Raw genomic sequence first — 15,738 nt, 5'->3', positions numbered from 1 at the left:
ACCGCTTGCATGATGAAGGAACATAAAGATTATTTCATAAAAGTCAGGCCCGTTTAATTTCAGAGCATTTAAGTCAGCGAAAATGCATTGGACAATTATATTGCACTTAATGCTCAGATAATGGAACAATGAAAGATGTATGTTTGCATTTTGTAAAATTAAACTGTATGCAGTTATTTATCTTTTACCTTAATTGTTTGCGCTTGTTTCTAATGTAAACTGTTGTAATTTTAAACAAATATAACAGAAAAAACTTTCCTAGGTATCGGAAATCCAGAGTAAATTTACTTTGCAAATAGGCTTTGTTAGGTATGTTTTATGCTGAGGATCTTAAACTGACACATTCATTCAAAAATATTTTGAATACTTCAGCAAAGGCTCCATCATTCCTGGTAGGCTGTGGAGAGCTTCAGAGGAAGAGAGGACTTGGCTAGATGAAGGTCTGCAGCTGAGATGGACCTCACAGTGGGTCCAGCATGCTCATCAAGTGGGAAAGTGCAAGGTGGTGCCAGATCCTGCAGAAGGGAGCCTTGTGCCCAAGGAGGCTGTAGCAAGTTCCTGTGAATGGCTATAACTCCCACGGTCATGGGTGCTCCAGCTCTTGACTTGTTGACCTTCACGTTCCTCTTCTACAGGAGACACATAAAAATAGGACCGAGGCATGGTGGGGCCTGTTTCATGGGTCCATGTCATACTTGGTTTGGGTGGTTCAAAGCACAGCACTACAAGTCTTTCATCTTTTGTTGCACCAAAGCCAAACATTAATGGTTTGGAAAACATGCCCAAGCATGTCTTCATGATGCCATCGGGTTTCTGAACACTTGCTTCAGTTTGAGCAATGACTTTAGGAATCCTAGCAGCGGGCAATGATGTCAGGATAAATTTTTTCAATGAAGTCTATCATCATGCCATCTAAAATCCTAATTATCTGTACTGGGAAAGTATGGTTTCTTGCTTTGTAGCTCTATGAGGAGTTTTAGAGATGATCTTGGTTAAGCCCAAGATGTTGATTAAGGAGGTGAATGCAACTGTTGACTTAGCCCTAAGGGGTTGTTGTAAATGTGTCTGTTTGTTTTTCCAGTACCTCAAGGGAAGGCTCCAACAAAGGAAACTCCTTGGGCTGAAAGGTAACTCAAATGATTAATGATATACATTCAGCATGACGTCTTTATCACAGGGTGGTCTTATTGATTTCAATTTGAGCAACCTGGGAAGTGGAAATAGAGGTTGTAAAAGTGAAAGCCTAGTGAAAATTAATTAATTGCCGAAACAAAAGTGTCAGCCTTCCTCACGTACCTGGAATTCGGCAGGCAGTCACATCTTGCAGGGTTCTTGTGGCAGCTCTGTAAATCATGACTGATGTTTCTTTCATAGTATGCAACGAGTCCAAAAAGGTAAAATAGGAGTGTTGTAGTTGGTTTGGGCTTGTTAGCTGCATATGCCAAGAGGATTTTTTGGATGACTACAGCCATTTTGAAAAAGGGAATTCATTAGGGGTGTTTAAGCTAGGTCAGAGTGCCAGCAGATGTGCCTATTGGGTTGACTTGGACAGATTAACTTAGAAGCATTTACATGGAGGTCCCAGTTCCAAAGTCATATACTGTTACTGTCCATGGTGTTCCAGCAAGGCTACTGGGGCACTGCCAAGCTTGTACACATTGGGAACTAGCATTTCCAAAACCTGCTCCCGAAGACTAGCACTAAGTCCTCTGGGATGGTAACATCTAGGTATTTGGGGTGGATGGCCCCTCTTCACTGGACTGAGGATCCTGGATGGTCAGATATTGCTCTTGGTTTCCCTGGTATAAGCTATGCACATGATGGAAACAAGAAGGTGTTAGGAAGAAAAAACCCTTAAACATCACTTTTGTAGGGAATAGGCAAATTCCATTCAACTGAGGGCCCTCATTATCTCTAAAGCATCAAACACTCATCAGAAACATCCTACGAAAGTCTCCACTGAGCCAGGGCCCTGCTGCTGAGCCACCTCACAGAAGATGAAATGATGCTGCCAGGCCCCCTGCCTACCCTCGGCTGCAGCTGCTCCTCTTCTTTGCTTTTGGTTCCTTTAGATGGCACCATCCTCCTGTGCTGGTGCCGCACTAGAGCCCATCTCAATTAGTATTCACATTGCAAAAAGAGGAAAATTCCTTCATTACCGGGCGGCGGGTAGTGCGGAGGTAATTGAGGTGGTGTCAGCAACTCCATTATAAGCCCTGGTATCCACTGAGGGGGAAGGTTTGCACTTGCAGTGCTGAAAGCCCAGAGCAGCTGCCTTCCTCCTTTTTTATAGGCATTGCTGAGCAGGATGATGCTTCAGATATGACCTTCATGTATGGTGTGAGCAACTTACAGAAACAGTCGTGGTTTGGGGAGATTAGTATGAGGTGTGAAATCCAGCAGGTTTACGCCAGCTACAGAGCTGGGATTTTGGCTGGGAAAAAATGGGAATGGGCAGAGAAGGGTGCCCTGGACCATGGAGCCCTCTCTGGAGCCCACTGATGTGCCAGGGGACGCGCTGAGCTAGAGTGGCCATGGTGCCCTGCAGTGCAGCCTCAAGGGATGAGGAGTACCCTGGACCCATACATACTATGTTCTGGGTGTCCTCCATAGAGCTGAGGTTTAGATGGTCCTCCCTCTAGCCAGCTGCTTTGGCACCAGGCTTAAGGAAAGCCACCTGGGAGTGATAGGATTAAAACAGAGGATTTAGACCATTGTGGATGTGGCTAGTCTAAAGGGATCATCCTCACCTGAATTAATAGACCTTTATTTATCAGGCTTCCTCTTGATTCCTGTCCTGGATTCAAACATCAGCAAAGACCAACTCCTCTTTTGGCAAACCTCATCGCCGTTCTCGACAGGGATATAGCTCATCTTGGAAAAGCACCTGCAACATTATCATCTCTAGAGCTCTCGTGGCAGAGCCCTCACTCATACCTTGTCTGATTAAAAGAAGAAAGAGCAGGTATGACCTTTTGTAAATAGGATAGAGCTATGGTGAATCACCTTTGTGAGCAAAAAGAGAGGAAGTCAAACCTGGGCAGGTTTTGCCCAGGTCACTTTGGGCTCAGAGAGTTCAACCAAGTGAGCATTGAACTGGAACAATTGACCACCTGAGGAGATTCAAGAAAGGGCTGTAGGGCCAGTACCTGCCTTACAGCCACCTCGTAAAAGAGCAGGACCAGCTGTACCAAAAGGCAAGGAAGAAGAAATTGAGCATTTTATTTCTTCTTTCATCTCTCTTATAAACAAAAATCATAATTTTGAAAATATGGAGAAATAATCTCATTTGCAATTTAAAATTCAGGGAAAATGTGGCCAGCATAGGAGCAGGGAACCCTAAGTCTTTCTCCCAGTAACTTTTTCTCCCTTCTGGGATTCATTTTATTTAAATACAACATCAAAATCAACATGTGATTTTTTCTACCCAGCAGGTTATTATTTTCCCCAGCTAGGGAGGATATATCCCTTCCTTCCCCCAAAAGGCAAAGTGCCCCATTTTGCTAATTCTTGACTGCTCTGAAACAATGCAGCAGCGGGAATTCCCGAGGTCAGCCCAAATCCCTTGTTCTCCCAGCCTGCTCCCGGGCCCGAGGAGCTGCAGCCTTGTTCAGGCTTTTAGAAGTGCAAATAATCTCTATAAATGGGGGGAACAGATCAAGCGGTGGGGCAGGAGCTCTCCCCACGCAGCCTAGGAGAGCACAAGTAGGTCCCAGGGAAAAGCTGCCTCTGCTTTTTCATCTTTGGTTTATTTTTTCTGCTTTTTTTTTTTTTGTCTTTTCTTTGTTTTTTGCTGTTTAATACCTAGGGGTTAGGCTGGCAGCTCTGAAACAAGCAGTGCATCAGGGCTGTAGCTCCATATGGTCTCTCTCCCCTATACATCAGGGGCCAAATCCAGGCCAACAGGCTTCAGAGCTCTGCTTCTACACCCTTCCCTGATCCACGACTCCCAGAGGGGGATCGAAACCATCCCCATAGGGTATCACAAGGCTTTTTGGCTTTGCAAGGTTCCCTCATGAAATCGATGCTCGTGAATTAAGAAAAGGATCCTAAATGCATTTTGGACCGAAGTAAATGTTGATTACAAAAATGTTATCATTACAGCCATGGTTTGGGCTATCATTAAAGCATGAACCAGCCCCAAATACATGATGTGGATGCCAGAGTCTGGGGGAACTGGTGTGTCATACAGACTTAGTATGTTTATGCATTTATACTGTAGGAGAGCAAAGGGTCCACTTGCAGAATAGCACTGACAGGAGAACAGCTCCTGTGATCTAGCCCTTGGAAATTCAATTTCTAGGGAGCCAAAATAAGCATTAAAATATAGATGTTTTTACCAACAAATAACAAAACATCACTAACAACCCCATCCACAGCAAGACCAGTGACCCCGCACGAGTTGCTTTTATTTCTCTTTGCCTTTTGTTCCCCTCCAGCCTTTGTCTCTGCCGAGCCCACGCTGCTCCCCGGGCTGAGACCATTCAGGGCTGCTGCCAAAGCAGCCAGTGCCCAGGCTCTGTCAGGAGCAGCCACCAGCGATGCCGCGGCTGGGGTACCAAGTCTGCCCTGCCCTCCTTGCCTTCCCCAGCCCAGGAATCCCTCTAGCCCTTACATTGTCTGGCACCGGTATGAAGCCAAATCAAACCCCCTACCCCGGCTCACTGCCTGCTTATTTCATCTCAATCCCATGCCTTGTAGGCAGCTCTGCATCTTGGGGAAGATCCCAAAATCATTGCAACAGCCGATTTATTAGTTACCTGAAAAAATAGATTATGCTTCCTCTTGCTTCTCTGTGTCAGTTCTGATTACTTTCTTATTTATTTGTTCAGTCGTTTTCACTTGTGTCTTTGCTAAATACACAAAGTCATTCATTAAACATTGCGCTCCATGTTTTGATCCTTTATTAGGCTTCGCTTAGCTGACAGCAGGAGAAAACCTCCATCCCTTTCTACATTTATTCTCCTTTTGGATGATTTGATGGAGGAGAGTTGAAAAATGCTCGCTATAGTTTAAACAGCCTGGAAACATTTCCGTGCAGTGGAAGAATCCCTATTAACCATTAAAGTTTCATATTTCTTTCCCACAACTGCAAACACCAGGGCAGAAAACAAAGAAAGAAAGGGCTGTCGGATTTTGTGTGCAACCTCAAGTGTAGTTATTTGTAGAAGATGCTGAGTACAGAGTGAGTGCAAACTTAAGGAGAGTGAAAAAATTACAGACAGAAGGTTAAAAAAATTATTTGAAAAATCAAAATATCAAATGTAGTGATTTAAGACAATTTTGTCCAAATAAATTTTCTCTCCCCACATTAATGCCCCCACTTGATGCAGCATAAAGTTTGCAACTCCTTGGATTTTCCCTCGAGCTTGTGGCTGGAAGAAGGAGCCGTGATTTGGGGAGCAGCCTCAGTGAGGGAAGCTCTCTCCCTTTCCCACCCACTTGCCAGCTACAAAGCTGCCGAGATTTTCATTTCGGAGTCGATCGGAACAATTTTGTCCCGGCGACCCTGCTGTCTAACCCTGTTTGCTGAGTTACGCCGGGTTTGCTGACAACTTCTACTTGAGTAAATTGTATTTAGACAACAATATATTTCATTCAGGTCTTTTGCAATGTCTGGACCAAGGTCAGTTTTATATTCTACTGAAATCATAAAGTGACACTTGAGATAAACAGAATGTTTACTCTCTCCATGTGAGCCGAAGCTGATATGTAAATTTATCCTTATTCTTTCATCAAATTTGCATTTACCCTCTTAGTCAAACACTACAGGGTTCCAAATCAAACAGCTTTAATGGTGGTCAACCCTTTATGACCGATTGCCATATCAGAGAGAAAGAAACGGCAATTTAGATTAAAATGAAAAGAGTAACACAACATAACGAGCGTCATCCGGTTTGCCATAATTGGATAAACTTTTCATACGAGTGCCTGTGTTTGGATGCTTGGCTGCCCAGAAAGCAATTGCTGTATTCTCCCGATGTTATTCTAGTCCCTTTATCTGCCCCACACAGACCGTACTCACCTGTCATTATTTTTTCCTTCTGATCAAACAAGCGAAGTGCCACTAAACAAATTCTGGCATTGGGGCATTTTTTTTCCCCCTTACATTTACATAAAAGAAAGGGACTTGATTCACTGCAACAAGCCCTCGGATTTCCTTCTATCTTTAAGGCTCAGGTCAGGATGGAATAAAATGGTCAGGCTTGGCAGTCCAAATAGGAAACCCAAAGGTGGGTTTTCAGGTTCAGTTGTTTTTTAATGAAGGGTGACATTATGCTCGTAGGCAGCCTGTTTCCAGGAATCACAAGCTGTGTGGTGCAAACACAGCCTGGTGCCACGGGGATGGGCTGGGAGTAAGGGCCTTTGGACAAGAATTTCTGCAAAGTCTAGCCATAAAATAACAGATGGAAAAACAGGACCAAAGTTGCAAGGTGACAACAGAAAACTTCCAGAGGAAAAAAAATAAATAAAAGGAAGATATTTAGAAACCAAGTAAAACATTCACATAAGTATGGGCTTCATCAACCAAATGGGATGGGTTTTGTGCCTTGAATGCCTCACAGCACTAAGCTGAGACCCCACAACTCATTTCGCTTGTGCCTTGGCCCCATGCTTTCCGAGCTGGAAGGTCACTATTTTGTTAATCCTGAACCCAAAGAAAAATATTGAGGTTTTTTTGTCACAGCTAACATTTTGGGAAATGGTAACATTTTGACTGGTCTGAAGAATGAAAGAGTAAAGGGGTTCGAGGCCAATGTCTGCACCGTGGCAGCCCAGACAATTCTGCAGGAGACCTGTTCCCAAAGGGTGCTCCCAGTATCTGCCTCCTACACCAGGAAGGAAGAGAAAGAAAGGAAGAAAAGAAAACAGCAGCATGTTTGGCCATACTTTCACTAGGTAACAGCAGGTTTGGTGACTGGAATGCCAGAGCCACCGCCGAACGGCTTCATCCAGAACCACTGCCGCACCCGTGCAGTCTGTGCCCAGCTGCAGCTCTCCCCTCCCTCAAACAAAACAATCACTAAAAAATCCCACAACTCAGGCAAAGAAAGAGGAGAGAGAGAAAAAGAGAAGAGATTAAAAAAAAAAAGGACTAGAAAAATTTAAAGATAAAAAGCAGGAGGAGAAGGGGGGTGTAGGGAAGAGGACAGCATTTTCCTTTTAAGCGGGGCTGTCAAATGTATATCTTATAGTGGGAGGGCTGGGAGGGAACAGATATCTCCCTCTCTCCGGAGCCTGCAAGTATTTCTGCCATTCATGAAGCCAAGGGATGCCACACACATTCTGTTTGTTCAACATAAGCAAACAGATTGTAAACTGGCTGATAATTTTTGTACTGACAATGTCATTTACAGCTGTCAGCCTTTTGTCTGTCATGTTTGCTTTATTCAAATATGAACCAAGTGGACCTCCCTTCCACCGCTTTCTTCTGCATTAAAATCACATCAATTCCGTTCCATTCTGTCTTATCTAAAATTCATTGGAGGCCAATCACTTGGATGAATGCTTTGGGGTTTCCATGGAGGCAAGAAGTCTAGTGTGGACTTCAGGGGATTAGGAAGTTTCAGATTTAAAGCCTTGAAGTGCACGTTTCTTTCAGTTCTTTCTTTTCATTGCAGAGGAAGGGGAAAGGGAAAGAAAAAAATTAAAAAATCAGGAAATTTCAAGATAATTTTCTTTTTCCAAAGCGCCCCAGCATGAAGCAATGCCCCGTTTCATCACATGTGCATCAGGACATGCTCAGATGCTGAGCTTTCACTTAAGCACAATTCATGGCCATGATCTTTGCAGCTGAGCTAAAAGGAGTATACTGTACTGGCATCTATTCCCCTCAGCATCCTCAACAAGATGCTTACCACCAGCTCCTACAATAAATTCAGGCCCGTCTTCAATTAGATTGATTTGGATCCAGCTGCTTCCCATGGTGCTGCCCGCAGGTCTGGAAGCATCTCCCTTTGTTAATAGAGGTCACGGCACTTTGTGTTAAATAATTCACATCAGACTATCTGTCTGTCTGTCTGTCTGTCTCGGGACAGCTGCAGATGTTGCCTGTTTGTGCGGAGCCCCGCGCTCACCCACGCACGCACCTGTATAATAGATAGTTGTACGCAGAAGACATTTATTTTATACATGCTGCTCAAGGGCTGAGCTGATCTAAATCAGGGGGTGATGCAAGCAAGATGAATTTGTGTTAACTTGTCCTGGTTTTATCTTTCAGCCTTTCAACGTTATTTCTGTTTGTGGGTTTGATTTTCAATGCTGGGCACTGTTTTAGAAGTGGATTTGCTTGGCTGTTGGGGACCCAGAGACCTGCTTCCAGTGGAAGTAACCAAATCATTAACTGCATAAATATCTCTGGTTTACATATTGTGGGCAGAGAGGGAAAGGGAGCACTCCACCTCGGTGCACACACTCTCCCTCCACAATTCAGTATATCCTGCTGGGAGAGGACACAAGTGACAACTAAAGTAATCTTCTTCTGTCCTTGCCTCATCTTCCTTTCCCTCTGCCCTGTTATTAAAAACCTGGAATCAAATCTCAAGGAAAAAAAGCTCCAGATTGTTTTGATAAGTATGAAATCTTTGAAAAAATGTGCTTTCTATTTGCCTTCTGAGTCCTGAAACTCGATCAGTGCTCTTGAAGCACAGCTTGGAGCCCCCACCACTGCAACAGGGGTGTGGAAAGCAAGGCAGGGAGGCAGAGCCAAGCTTCCCAGCACAGCACTTGTCCCCTGGAGTGGAAGCAATGTGCCCACCAAACCATCCCAGCTGTCCTGGCACTGCTACGGTAATGGCAATGGCGCTGGTGATGGTGATGGCAACGGCAGTACCAAGGGTTGTCTCAGGCAGCTCCACAGCCACTCCTGACAGCAGAGGTTCACCTACAAGCCTATCATCTGCAGCTCTCCCCTTCTCCTCCTGCCACCCTATGGGATGAATGTTGTCAGGTCAACCTGGTGGTGGTTCTGGCCAGGCTTTGGGAGTTTTTGAGGAAGGCTGAAGGGCTTCACTCTGCTAGCCTAGTGTCTGTGGCTACCTTGGAGCTCCACAAAATACATCTCAGTCAAAACTAATATTGCAGTAAACCTTCTCACTGATGCAGCTTGAACAGAGAATGTAAATGTCATATCTATCAATCCAGCCAGCTCACTTCTCCACATCTATCCTTCCCTATAACCCCACTTATGCGTCAACTCAGCATTCAGTCAATAAAGCCTACACACACCTACAAATACACAACATACATCAACAAACAAACAAGCCCAAGCAAACAGACAAACAAAAACTAATCAAGACATTTCTCCCAGCATCTGGGAAAGAAAGGAAGGACTACTGTTGCATTTATATTTCTGCTTGTAAGTACTGCTGAGCTGCTCACGTACCAAGCAGTGGGATGGAGACACTCACCCTGGCCAATACTAAAGGCCCTTCTTGGGATTTCTCATGGCCCTTGCCTCTAGCGGCTTTGTGGTCCATCATGCACAAAGAGGTGATGCTTTAACCACCAACAGGATTAAATTCTTTTCCCATCACATTTACAGTTTGCTTATTAGTAAACACAATCAGCTAAGATTTATGAGATGACCCAAGAGGATGAGATGGTAAGTATCAAACCAACCCACCCACAAGAAAACCTTTCCCAGCTGAAATTTAAAGGCAGCAACCACACTGCCAGCAGCCATATTCAGAGGTGATGCTTGACTTTAAGGGTAGATGATGGAGAAACAGGATGGGAGCTCCAGCACTGACAGCATTGGGGATCACTTCAAGAGGACCAACTTTTCATGGAAAAGTTCCCTGAGAGTTACTAAATATTTATAAACCACTTCTAGCTTGACATGTTCTTTCTGAAAGCTTGAGGAATATTTGAGAAGGGAACATCATGTGTTCACCCTCTACTGACTGCTGGCCTTCGAGCATCTGCCTTGAGTTCCTGTTGCAGGTGGGGCAGGATGTGAGTTACATTAAGTGTGATGCTCGTGGTACTCATTGTGTCTCTCAACTCATCCTGCACAGAAGAGAACTGATATAGGAGGCATTTTAGATGCCTGAGCGCTTTTATGACTTTGAGTTCTTTGGGGCTAATGATAGGGGAGGTAGGGGTAACAATAAATTCCTTGTAAAGTTCCCAGTAAATTCAAGCCCATCTTAGACTAGATCAAGGTTAACTCAGTTGTCAGGCTCTGTTCCAGGTCAAGTCCGTGAATAACTGGGCTGAGGGGCTAGAGAACACAGGGTCCCTGTGTCCTGTGAAAGAGGCTCAAGATCTGCTCATCTCCAGGGGAGCAGCTGCAGAGACCAAGGCAGTACGCAGCTCCCTCTGAATGAATTGTCCTAAAAACAAATCTGAAGTTTGAGTCTAAATTAACTTTTCACATTTCATGCTTCATATTTAGGAATTGTTAGTATTTCTCTTCCCTCCACAACTTCATCCCTTTGGTCCTCCAACTCAGGAAACTGGAAATGACAGAGATTGTTCCCTTGTAACCCTGGTGCATTTAAACTTTTCAAATCCCAGTGACGGAGATGCTGATTGTTTTTGTTCCCTTGCTGCTCTGGCTCATCTTCCTTTCAAGTTGGGGTCTTTTTTCAAAATTACAAAAGGAAAAAAAAAAAAGAAAAAGAAAAAGTGGGAAAGAGGTTTTCCCTATCATTTGTCTTGCTGCATATAATAGGAGAAAAGAATGGAGGCAGAGAAGAGGAAACTTTTCCTTTGTTTCAATAATGTCTCATTTCAATTTGAAACAAAACTCAATATGCATGTGTGCTGCTTTATAAACTCCAAACCTAAGAGAAAATAACTGAATGGAAATGTCACTCTCCGTGGGTGCTAGCTTAAGAAAAGGGCTTTAAACTGGTTCAATCTGAGCATATATGTTTGAAGACAATGACTGAGGTATTTATTCAAGCACAGATTGTTCCATTTTACCCCAGAATGGTGTCAGAAGTCCAGGAAATCATGAAAACCTTTTGCTCTGGTATAAATCACTGTTCAAATACTGCCTGATCATAAAATTATATTTTGTACCAATTGTACCATTTTATTTATAATATTTGTTTCCAGATACCACCAAGCTGTTCAGATAACATGTGACTGGGCAGAGCAGCTCTACGCAGTGTTTGTGTTTCTGGGATGCTCTCATCTCCATCTTTTTCTCATGGTATATTGGAGTGCAGGTGCTCCAGTGCTGTGGATGGGGTGGCCGTGAGACGTGCCACTCAGTCAATGCTCCGTGGTCACTAAATCCAGAAGTGGAAAAATAATGTCAATGGGATATGGAATTGCTGGTGGATGCCATATTATGCAATGTGCCCCAAAACGTGGCTTTCATGGCTCTTGAAATCAGCAGGACTCTGCACGATGCTTGATAAGACCTTGCCCTGGCTTTGATGGACTTTAGGTCAAGACTTCACTCCGGTAATGCTTCTTCTCACCATCCTGCCTGCCCAGATTTAAAAGCCTGTCCTCCACTTCAAGTCTTGAAAAGCCTTGGCTTCACCTTCTACAGCAACTCAGCCTTGGGAGGGGGAATAGATATCTCTGGGTCTTTAAGAAAACCACTGGTTGATTGATGGCTTTCAGCCGCCTGGGTCCTTGATGGCCATGAGTGATCCAGCAACCACAAAGAGTTACAAAATCAACCAAAAATAAAGTTCACTCTTTTTAATTTTTTTTTCCTTCTTTCTTTCTTATTTCTTTCTTTTCCAAACAAAACCTCAGCAAACCTTGCTCGGCTGCAGGGACGAGCTTAGGGCTCAGCCACATGCTGTACAATACTGCCCGGACAATCCAGCCCCACAATTCCTGTCCACTCCTGGGATATTTACAACATATCCCACAGTTGTCATGTCAACACGACAAGCAAGGGCAGCCTTAAATCAAGCTGTCAAGGGGCCAGAACAGTACTGCTATGCAAAATAATGCCATTGACTGACAGCAGGCATTGCATCTGTCATTTTGGGAGGTTTGCGACTGCTCCCTCACTACATTTGGGTTGGTCCTTTGGAAGAGGAGTAGGGGAGGGGAAGAATATCAATGAGATGGTGAAGACGACCTCTTTTTTTTTATTATTAGAAAAAATGGAAAATTAGAGCTCATTTCACTATTAGGCTGTTATGTACCTTCAGGTGGGATTTGTTGTGTGTAAGCTATGTGCTCCGTTTCCTCCCAGAAATGGTGCAGCCACATCAATAATTGTGTTTTAGAGCATGGAAGTTGTTTACCAGCAACAACCACAACTTCCTCACTTGATCTACACTCCTTGGACAGCTGCAGTAGGAAACTTGTCTTCATCCTCACCCTGTCCAAAGCGATCTTCCTCCCTGGTGCATGAATTTTGTGAAGCACATGTGGCAGCAGTTATGAAAGAGCACATTTTTATTGTAGCCAGCCGGCTTCCCCAAGAAAAAGGATGCAATTCGTTGATTCATAGTGCAGCTGCCCACCAGTCCTTGTAATAAGTCTGGAGGCAGGAGGACTCTCACATAGATCACAGTCCTTTAAGTTTTGTGCAAATACATTAGCAGGCTGGAGGAGGAGTTTGCCAGGGAGCAGTGGAGAAGCTGCATGGGGAAGAGCATGCCCATTGCTGAAGGACCCAGGAGCTGATTCCAGGGATAAAGCTAATTTTCTATACATTCATACAATTTATTTTTAATTTTTTGATAAGAAGAAGAAATCTGCATTTCAAGCCCCCTTCCCCAAAAGAAAAGACAATTTCGGCAGAGTATTTCATTGATGCTTCTGAAGCACAAAGAGAAAGGAGGAGCTTTCAAGTTTGTTAAATACATGAGAGCATATAAAAATCTGCATTCACCTAGCATGAGCAGTGATGCATTTTTCAGCACTGGAAATCCATTTAACCTTTAATTAGCCTAAGCTTGAATGTTTGAAAACAGATTTTCTGATACATGTATCATATGTGTCATATAAAAGTACCTACATAGGTGATGTTTACATTAATTGTAACTGTATTTTCATTCTGTTCATCATAATGTAATTTCACTCTGAGAGTACTCATACCCTTAAACACTGTATCATACACTTGAGACCACATGATGTGCTACACCAGGGCACGAGCCTACATCTAAACCTCTACTCTAGTACAAGACTTTCCCAGAGTGACTGATTATTCCACATTTGCCCTTCATAGTTCCATTTATTTCCATAAAGTTTGCTCTGCAGCATCGCTACTGGAGCTGATGGTGACCAAAGCAGACAGAAATTTTGCCTTTGCTGGAGCTGTGACCTCTTGCAAGCTTGTCGTTTCTTTGCAGGCAACACTCATCGCCTTCCCCACAAGTTTGCATTTGCTTATTAAATCGTGGGCTAGCCGAGGAAATCGGCCTGGGCAGTAGTTTGCACCATTAGCAGAGGTGATAAACAGAGCAGGGAGGCGAAGTGGGGACAGACGGAAAGGTGTAAAGCAATTAGCAATCTTGTCAGGAGCCCTCTTCCTTATTTTTGTGCCAGGGAAAGGTTTCTCCAGGTGCTGCAGAGGGGAGCACAGGTCTGACCGCTGCTGCAGCTGTAAGAGCATGCTAGAGCAGAAGTTGGTCCCCAGCACTTCAAGTCACTCTTCATGTCATGCATGTTTTGGCTCCCGCTGCCTTACTGCCGATAAACAGATGGCTTCATAGGCCATTACAGCTTTGGGTGACTATTTTGCGAGCATGCAAATGATACTGCTGTGTTGCATAGCACAGTTATTTACTGCTAATTGCTAAGCTGTTGATCATTATTATATTCCATGGTGACAGGGTTTGTATTTGCATAGTTTAAGCTATCCATCCTATCTAAAATTAGCATGTGGCTTTAAAAAAAAAAAAAAGTTATCAGTGCTAAAAGAAACCATCATGGAATTGACTGGGGTAAAATATCTCAGGGCTTTTTTGTATGCATACACTGACACTTATCTGTGAGGAGGATGAAAACCAGCACGATCTGACTGTGAAGTTTGCAAACAATGTCCCACCCCAGGGTCTGCATCACATTTCCCTTTGTGTCCTGGCTAAGGGCACAGAGAGGATCACAGACCCCATCCTCGCACTGTTTACTTTGGGAACAATCAGTAATGTATGAATAATAATGCCACCCTCTGACCATGACTAATTGAATTGCAGCATGCTGCGGAGGCAGGCAGAAAGCTTTGCTCCCCGCTAGTCTATCAGTGTTGTTTTTCAAGTAGCAGCAGACAATGATTGATGCTGATGTGCTTTCAAACCAGTCACCTTAAACACCTACTGCTAGCACGTATGGACCTGCAGCTTGAGCCCCTATTAAACGCAAGCCTGGATTTATCAATTCATTTCTTTATTTTGTTAAAAGTCCTTCTGGAGGCTGGCTTTTCCCCTCGGACAAGGTCCCCTTTCCACAGCCTCCCCATGTGGAGTACTCCTAGGGCAGTCAGGGTTTACAGCAGCGTTCCCTGCTATGTGTCTCCATTAGCAGCACGGTGTAATGCAGCCCAGGCAATCAGGCCTGGCTTTCTGCAGGGATATGAGGAAAGACAGGGTGGCATAGCTGCCCTTTCCAAACGGAGAGCTACCTGAAGGCAGCAGCAGTCCAGCAGGGCCAGCTGCGATGGGAGCAGGCATGTGAATTTTGTTTTAATATCTATTTGTCTCTCTGTCTGTTTATCTACCTACCTATCTATCTACTCGCGGGGCTGAGAAAACAGTTAGCTTGTAAATACAGAGGGAGGTTGTAAATACAGGACTGATGGAAAAAGCCAACCATGGCCATTACAGCAGCTTAGCACAAGAGGAACATCCAGAGCTCCAACATTTTGGCTCAGCACTGAGGGAACCCTGAGAGTGATGCTACCTGTGGCCTCTCTGTTCTGGGAAGCTGCAAAAAAAAGTGCCCAAGAGAGGCCAAGAGGGGAGCTCTACCTGGAACATCACTGTGCTGGAGTGGTGTTTTCCCCTTAGCTCCGAAAAAAATCTCATTTCTCCATCCCAGTTTGGCTCTGTAGCAACACCCAAATAATGCCTACAGCAGCAAGGCAGGCAGTAACAAACCCCATCTCCCGAGAGCAGTGTGGCTCCCTGAACAGCATCAGTAGAGGACATAGACGGGATGTGCATCACAGTCGCAGCTCAAGCATCTCAGTTTGGGGTCGTGTCCCAGGCCCACGCAGCCTGAAAAACGAGGATTTGAGCCCAGGGTGGCTGGCCTGGAGTTTCATCCACCTCCTCCCAGCACACGCTCTAAGTTGGCTCCCTCGTTGTGCTGGCAAGGTGAATGTCCAGGCTTGGCCCCATACAGGCACAGTATTTTATCTGATTAAAAGAAGGATGGGAAGTCCATTAAATCCTTTCTTTAGCAATACGATTAAGTGAAATGTTAGTGATTTATTTTCTCCTTCTGTATTTGGGTTTTCAGGGCCTGGGTGCCAGCCGCTGGGGTCGGCTCCAAATCTCAAGTGCTAGCCTTGTTTGGGAGTCAACAAAAGACGTGTTTAGCAACCGAAAGCCAAACGGAAATCTGTACTTTGGACCAACTCTAATAATTGCTCCTTGGTGGGATAACAAGTCTTGTGTCAAAACCTTTTGCTAAGCTTCACCTCGAAGCTTTTTCCAACTTTTCTTTGGCTATTGCCATTTAGAAAGCTTTGTACAACAGCCAGTAGCATGAGTGCAACTGCGTGCCCCTGGTCCAACCATGGCATTCCCACATTACCAGCTTGGCATACTGCCGATGCCTTACACCTCGAGGCAGCCCACCAACAGA

Source organism: Phaenicophaeus curvirostris, chromosome 2 (assembly GCF_032191515.1).
Source record: "Phaenicophaeus curvirostris isolate KB17595 chromosome 2, BPBGC_Pcur_1.0, whole genome shotgun sequence".
NCBI classification, from domain to species: domain Eukaryota; kingdom Metazoa; phylum Chordata; class Aves; order Cuculiformes; family Cuculidae; genus Phaenicophaeus; species Phaenicophaeus curvirostris.
This window is presented reverse-complemented; position numbering follows the sequence as displayed.